Source organism: Arachis hypogaea, chromosome 17 (genome assembly GCF_003086295.3).
Source record: "Arachis hypogaea cultivar Tifrunner chromosome 17, arahy.Tifrunner.gnm2.J5K5, whole genome shotgun sequence".
Taxonomy (NCBI): domain Eukaryota; kingdom Viridiplantae; phylum Streptophyta; class Magnoliopsida; order Fabales; family Fabaceae; genus Arachis; species Arachis hypogaea.
In genome coordinates, this window is record NC_092052.1 from 20240317 (window position 1) to 20248537 (window position 8221).

An 8221-nucleotide genomic window follows, 5' to 3' on the forward strand; every position below is an offset into this window, starting at 1 on the left:
GAAACTGGGAATCTATGGGGTGCAAGCTGCTAAAATCTCACTAGAGATGGCAGACAGCTCAAGAAAACAGGCATATGGACAAGTAGAAGATGTATTAGTAAAGGTTGAGGGCCTTTACATACCTACTGATTTCATAGTCTTGGATACTGGAAAGGAAGAGGATGAATCCATCATCCTAGGAAGACCTTTCCTGGCCACAGCAAGAGCTGTGATTGATGTTGACAGAGGTGAAATAGTCCTTCAATGGAATGAGAACTCCCTTGTATTCAAAACTCAAGGATCTCCCTCTGCAACCATGGAGAGGAAGCTTGAAAAGCTTCTCTCAAAGCAGAGTCAACCAGAGCCCCCACAGTCAAACTCTAAGTTTGGTGTTCGGAGGCCACAACCAAACTCTAAGTTTGGTGTTGAACTCCCATATCCAAACTCTAAGTTTGGTGTTGGAGAGTCTCAACAAAGCTCTGCACATCTGTGAGGCTCCATGAGAGCCCACTGTCAAGCTATTGACATTAAAGAAGCGCTTGTTGGGAGGCAACCCAATGTTTATCTAATTCTTATTTTTATTGTTTTTCATGTTTTCTTAGGTTCATGATCATGTGAAGTCACAAAATAAACAAAAAAAATTCAAAAACGGAATCAAAAACAGCAGAAGAAAAATCACACCCTGGAGGAGCATCTGTCTGGCGTTCAAACGCCAGAACAGAGCATAGTTCTGGCGCTGAACGCCCAGAATGGGAGCATCCTGGCGCTGAACGCCCAGAACAAGCATGGTTCTGGCGTTCAACGCCAGAAATGGCACACAAATGGGCGTTGAACGCCCAAAATGGCCACCAACCTGGCGCTGAACGCCCAGAGTTGGGGACAAAGGCATTTTTACATGCCTAATGGGTGCAGGGATGTAAATCCTTGAAAACCTCAGGATCTGTGGACCCCACAGGATCCCCACCTACATCCACTCACTTCTTCTCACCACTCTCTTTCACACAACCTCATAATATCTCTTCCCCATAAACCTACCTCATAAACTCCACCTACCTTCAAAATTCAAAATCAATTTCCCACCCAAACCCACCCATATGACCGAACCTTAACCCCCCTCCCTTCCCTATATAAAGACCTCCATTCTTCATCAAATTCACCCAACACACCCCTCTACACTCTTCTTGGCCGAACCACATCACCCTCTCCCTCTCCTCCATTTCTTCTTCTTCATCATCTATTCTTTTGTTTATTGCTTGAGGGCGAGCAATATTCTAAGTTTGGTGTGGTAAAAGCATAGCTTTTTTGTTTTTCCATTACCATTGATGGCACCTAAGACCGGAGAATCCTCTAGAAGAGGGAAAGGGAAGATAAAAGCTTCCACATCCGAGTCATGGGAGATGGAAAGGTTCATCTCCAAAGCCCATCAAGACCACTTCTATGATGTTGTGGCCAAGAAGAAGGTGATCCCTGAGGTCCCTTTTAAACTCAAAAGAAATGAGTATCCGGAGATCCGACATGAAATTCAAAGAAGAGGTTGGGAAGTTCTAACAAATCCCATCCAACAAGTCGGCATCCTAATGGTTCAAGAATTCTATGCCAATGCATGGATCACCAAGAACCATGATCAAAGTAAGAACCCGGATCCAAAGAACTATGTTACACTGGTTCGGGGGAAATACTTAGATTTTAGTCCGGAAAATGTGAGGTTGGCGTTCAACTTGCCATACATGGAAGAAAACGCACGCCCCTACACAAGGAGAGTCAACTTTGATCAAAGGTTGGACCAAGTCCTTATGGACATATGTGTAGAAGGAGCTCAATGGAAGATTGACTCCAAAGGCAAGCCGGTTCAACTAAGAAGATTGGACCTCAAGCCTATAGCTAGAGGATGGTTGGAGTTTATTCAATGCTCAATTATTCCCACTAGCAACCGGTCTGAAGTTACTATAGACCGGGCCATCATGATCCATAGCATCATGATTGGAGAAGAGGTGGAAGTTCATGAGATTATACCTCAAGAACTCTACAAGGTGGCTGACAAGTCCTCCACCATGGCAAGGTTAGCCTTTCCTCACCTCATTTTCCACCTATGCAATTCAGCTGGAATTGACATAGAGGGAGATATCCTCATTAAAGAGGAAAAGCCCATCACTAAGAAAAAGATGGAGCAAGCAAGAGAGCCCACTCATGGATCTCAAGAGGCGTATGAAGCTCATCACCATGAGATTCCGGAAATGCCTCAAATGCACTTTCCTCCACAAAACTATTGGGAGCACATCAACACCTCCCTAGAAGAATTAAGTTCCCATATGGGACAACTAAGGGTGGAACATCAAGAGCACTCCATCATGCTTCATGAAATAAGAGAAGATCAAAAAGCAATGAGGGAGGAGCAACAAAGACAAGGAAGAGACATAGAAGAGCTCAAGGACATCATTGGTTCCTCAAGAAGGAAACGCCACCATCACTAAGGTGGATTCATTTCTTGTTCTTATTTCTTCTGTTTTTCGTTTTCTATGCTATGTGCTTATATATGTTTGAGTCTTCATTACATGATCATTAGTAGTTAGTAACTTTGTCTTAAAGATATGAATGTCCTATGAATCCATCACCTCTCTTAAATGAAAAATGTTTTAATTCAAAAGAACAAGAAGTACATGAGTTTCGAATTTATCCTTGAACTTAGCTTAATTATATTGATGTGGTGACAATGCTTCTTGTTTTCTGAATGTATGCTTGAACAGTGCATATGTCTTTTGAAGTTGTTGTTTAAGAATGTTAAATATGTTGGCTCTTGAAAGAATGATGACTAAGAGACATGTTATTTGATAATCTGAAAAATCATAAAAATGATTCTTGAAGCAAGAAAAAGCAGCAAAAAACAAAGCTTGCAGAAAAAAAAAAGAGAAAAAAATAGGCGAAAAAAAAAATAGAAAGAAAAAGAAAAAGCAAGCAGAAAAAGCCAATAACCCTTAAAACCAAAAGGCAAGGGCAAATAAAAAGGATCCCAAGGCTTTGAGCATCAGTGGATAGGAGGGCCTAAAGGAATAAAATCCTGGTCTAAGCGGCTAAACCAAGCTGTCCCTAACCATGTGCTTGTGGCGTGAAGGTGTCAAGTGAAAACTTGAGACTGAGCGGTTAAAGTCAAGGTCCAAAGCAAACAAAGAGTGTGCTTAAGAACCCTGGACACCTCTAATTGGGGACTTTAGCAAAGCTGAGTCACAATCTGAAAAGGTTCACCCAATTATGTGTCTGTGGCATTTATGTATCCGGTGGTAATACTGGAAAACAAAGTGCTTAGGGCCACGACCAAGACTCATAAAGAAGCTGTGTTCAAGAATCATCATACTGAACTAGGAGAGTCAATAACACTATTCGAAATCTGAAGTTCCTATAGATGCCAATCATTCTGAACCTCAATGGACAAAGTGAGATGCCAAAACTATTCAAGAGGCAAAAAGCTATAAGTCCCGCTCATATGATTGAAGCTCTGTTTCATTGATAGTTTGGAATTTATAGTATATTCTCTTCTTTTTATCCTATTTTTTTTCAGTTGCTTGGGGACAAGCAACAATTTAAGTTTGGTGTTGTGATGAGCGGATAATTTATACGCTTTTTGGCATTGTTTTTAGTATGTTTTTAGTAGGATCTAGTTACTTTTAGGGATGTTTTCATTAGTTTTTATGTTAAATTCACATTTCTGGACTTTACTATGAGTTTGTGTGTTTTTCTGTGATTTCAGGTATTTTATGGCTGAAATTGAGGGACTTGAGCAGAAATCAGATTCAGAGGTTGATGAAGGACTGCTGATGCTGTTGGATTCTGACCTCCCTGCACTCAAAGTAGATTTTCTGGAGCTACAAAACTCGAAATGGCGTGCTTCCAATTGTGTTGGAAAGTAGACATCGAGGGCTTTCCAGAAATATATAATAGTCTATACTTTGGCCAAGAATAGACGACGTAAACTGGCGTTCAACGCCAGCCTTCTGCCCAAATCTGGCGTCCAGCGCCAGAGAAGGATCCAAAACCAGAGTTGAACGCCCAAACTGGCACAGAAACTGGCGTTCAACTCCACAAATGGCCTCTGCACGTGCTACACTTCAGCTCAGCCCAAACATACACCAAGTGGGCCCAGGAAGTGGATTTATGCATCAATTACTTACTCATGTAAACCTTAGTAGCTAGTTTATTATAAATAGGACCCTTTACTAGTCTTTTTGACCATCTTTGGTCTCAGTTTTAATCCATTGTTCATCTTAGGAGACTATTGATCTCGTTTAGGGGGCTGGCCATCTCGGCCATGCCTGGACCTTTCACTTATGTATTTTCATACGGTAGAGTTTCTACACTCCATAGATTAAGGTGTGGAGCTCTGCTGTTCCTCAAAGATTAATGCAAAGTACTACTGTTTTCTATTCAATTCTTCTTATTTCACTTCTAAGATATCCATTCGCACCCAAGAACATGATGAAGGTGATGATTATGTGTGACGCTCATCATCCTTCTCCCTTATGAACGCGTGCCTGACAAACACTTCCGTTCTACATGAAATAAGCTAGAATGAATATCTCTTAGATCTCCTAACCGGAATCTTCGTGGCGTAAGCTAGAATGATGACGGCATTCAAGAGAATCCGGAAAGTCTAAACCTTGTCTGTGGTATTCCGAGTAGGATTCAATGACTGAATGACTGTGACGAGCTTCAAACTTGCGAGTGCTGGGCGTTAGTGACAGACGCAAAAGGAGGGTGAATCCTATTCCAGCATGATCGAGAACCGACAGATGATTGGCCGTGCTGTGACAGAGCATGTGAGCATATCTTTCACTGAGAGGAGGGGATGTAGCCACTGACAACGGTGATGCCCTTGCATAAAGCCAGCCATGGAAAGGAGTAAGACAGATTGGATGAAGATAGCAGGAAAGCAGAGGTTCAGAGGAACGAAAAGCATCTCTATTCGCTTTTCTGAAATTCCTACCAATGATTTACATAAGTACCTCTATCCCTATTCTATTATTTATTATTCGAAAACACTATTATCCATTTATATCTACCTAACTGAGATTTACAAGGTGACCATAGCTTGCTTCATACCAACAATCTCCGTGGGATTCGACCCTTACTCACGTAAGGTATTACTTGGACGACCCAGTGCACTTGCTGGTTAGTTGTATCGAAGTTGTGACAAATTATGAGTGTGTAATCACGATTACGCGCACCAAGTTGCTCACGTTGCCAGGGATTGTTCAAGCCTGGACATCACAATTTCGTGCATCAATTCGCATTCCAAAGAATAGATAAGGAGAAAGTAGTGACACAATTCATAATCAAATTAATTGTAGGACTGGAAAAACAAAAGCTCTTAAGGATATGGAATAAAAACCTCCAGTCAACTCTGTCATAAGCTTTCTCCAGATCAATCTTAAAGGCCAATGTGCTTTTCTTTAATTTAGTCTTCTTTATAAAGTAAAAGACCTCTTGAGCAATAATGATGTTGTCAGGAGTTCCTCGTCCGGCAATAAATCCTTCTTGAAGCGAGCCAACAATCTTCGCAAGATGAGGACGGAGCCTATTAACAAGGACCTTCGTGATGATCTTGTAAACTACATTACAGAGACTAATTGGCCTGAAATCTTTCATAGATACCGGTGATTCAACCTTTGGAATAAGAACTATTAAGTCTCCATCATTCTCGGATCAAGAGCAACAATGAAAAATGCCTGCTTAACCATCTTTCAAACATCAAGACCAATGATCTCCCAATATTCCTTGAAGAAAAAAGCTTGAAACCCATCAGGACCCGGAGCTTAAAAAGAATTCATGTGAAAAACAGCTATTCTAACTTCCTCCATAGTAACTGGTGTCGTAAGATCATTGCAAGCTTCCTCATTCAAAGAAGGAAGAGGCACATCACCAAAGCAACCCAAATCAACATTATCCAAACGATAGAATAAGTTTTGGTAGAATGACTCTGCTTCTCGACTCAGAACTTCCGGATCAGTTTTCCACACTCCACTCTTGAGAAAAAGGCCATGAATCTTATTATACTTCCTTCGCACAAGAGTTTGAACATGAAAGAATCTTGTATTCCTATCCTCAAACCTTACCCACTGCTCTCTGAACTTTTGGAACCATAGGAGCTCTTGTTGCACTAGAGTATTATTATAATTATCAAGTAACTGTTGCTCTTTCTGACGCAAATAAATGCTATTCACCACTTCCAAAAGCTTCTGTAAATAATTAATCTGCTGCTCTAATTCACATTTCTTAACAAAAATGTTACCAAACACCTTCGAATTAAACTCCAATGAATTTTTCTACAATTTCGAAAGCTTGTCTAAGACTCCGGTTAGGAGTAAAGACATTCAGACGATTCCCATTCCAAAGAATAGATAAGGAGAAAGTAGTGACACAATTCATAATCAAATTAATTGTAGGACTGGAAAAACAAAAGCTCTTAAGGATATGGAATAAAAACCTCCAGTTAACTCTGTCATAAGCTTTCTCCATATTAATCTTAAAGGCCAGTGTGCCTTTCTTTAATTTAGTCTTCTTTATAAAGTAAAAGACCTCTTGAGCAATAATGATGTTATCAGGAGTTCCTCGTCCGGCAATAAATCCTTCTTGAAGCCGGCCAACAATCTTCGCAAGATAAGGACGGAGCCTATTAACAAGGACCTTCGTGATGATCTTGTAAACTACATTGCAGAGACTAATTGGCCTGAAATCTTTCATAGATACCGGTGATTCAACCTTTGGAATAAGAACTAGTAAAGTCTCCATCATTCTCGGATCAAGAGCAACAATGAAAAATGCCTGCTTAACCATCTTTCAAACATCAAGACCAATGATCTCCCAATATTCCTTGAAGAAAAAAGCTTGAAACCCATCTGGAGCCGTAACTTTAAAAGAATTCATGTGAAAAACAGCTATTCTGACTTCCTCCATAGTAACTGGTGTCGTAAGATCATTGCAAGCTTCCTCATTCAAAGAAGGAAGAGGCACATCACCAAGGCAACCCAAATCAACATCATCTAAATGATAGAATAAGTTTTGGCAGAATGACTCTGCTTCTCGACTCAGAACTTCCGGATCAGTTTTTCACACTCCACTCTTGAGAAAAAGGCCATGAATCTTATTATACTTCCTTCGCACAAGAGTTTGAACATGAAAGAATCCTGTATTCCTATCCTCAAACCTTACCCACTGCTCTCTGGACTTTTGGAACCATAGGAGCTCTTGTTGCACTAGAGTATTATTATAATCATCAAGTAACTGTTTCTCTTTCTGACGCAAATAAATACTATTCACCACTTCCAAACGCTTTTGTAAATAATTAATCTGCTGCTCTAATTCACATTTCTTAACAAAAATATTACCAAACACCTTTGAATTAAACTCCAATGAATTCTTCTGCACTTTCGAAAGCTTGCTATGAATCCCTCTATTGCCAGACCACCATAACTGATTCACAATATCCTTATACTCAGGATGAGTAGCACAAACAGCAATAAATCAAAAAGGTCGATTTCTTTTAGGCTGAGGACGACCTTTATAATGCACCAGAATAGGACAATGATCAGAATGAAACCTATTTAAAACTTCTACATAAGCCTCTGGAAAGATAGATAACCAACCACTATTTATACAGACTCGATCAAGCTTTTTTGCAATGCCAACATAAATTTTCACCCTCCTATACCAAGAAAATCGCCTCCCAATAGTCTTCAGATCAAACAAACCATTAGGATGAGAAAATTGACAGCCCTTAGATTCATGAGAAAATATCACTTCATTAAAATCACCAAGAACAACCCAAGGTCCTTGAAAAACCATGGATTGTGCAACAAGATAATCCTAAAGGAGAACCCTTTTATTAAATTGAAGGCTACCATAAATACCACTACACCTCCAAATTAAATTATCAGATTGAACCTCAACAGTAACACTCTGATCAAAAGCATCAATGAACTTACAACAAACACCTTGCATAGAGGATAGAAACCAAATACCCCCTACCTTATGTTCTTTTGCTTCCACTATACCAACAAAGTGATACCCCAACCTTTCCCAAAATAATTTTAAATGATAAAAAGGAGAGTAAGTTTCAAGCACAATAAAGAAAACAGGTCTAAATTTTCTAACAAGTTCCTTATAATGCACTCGGGCTAACTTATTAGAAGCACCCTTAATATTCCAAATAATCAGAATAAATAAGAATATAATACTCTAAATAAAATCACCA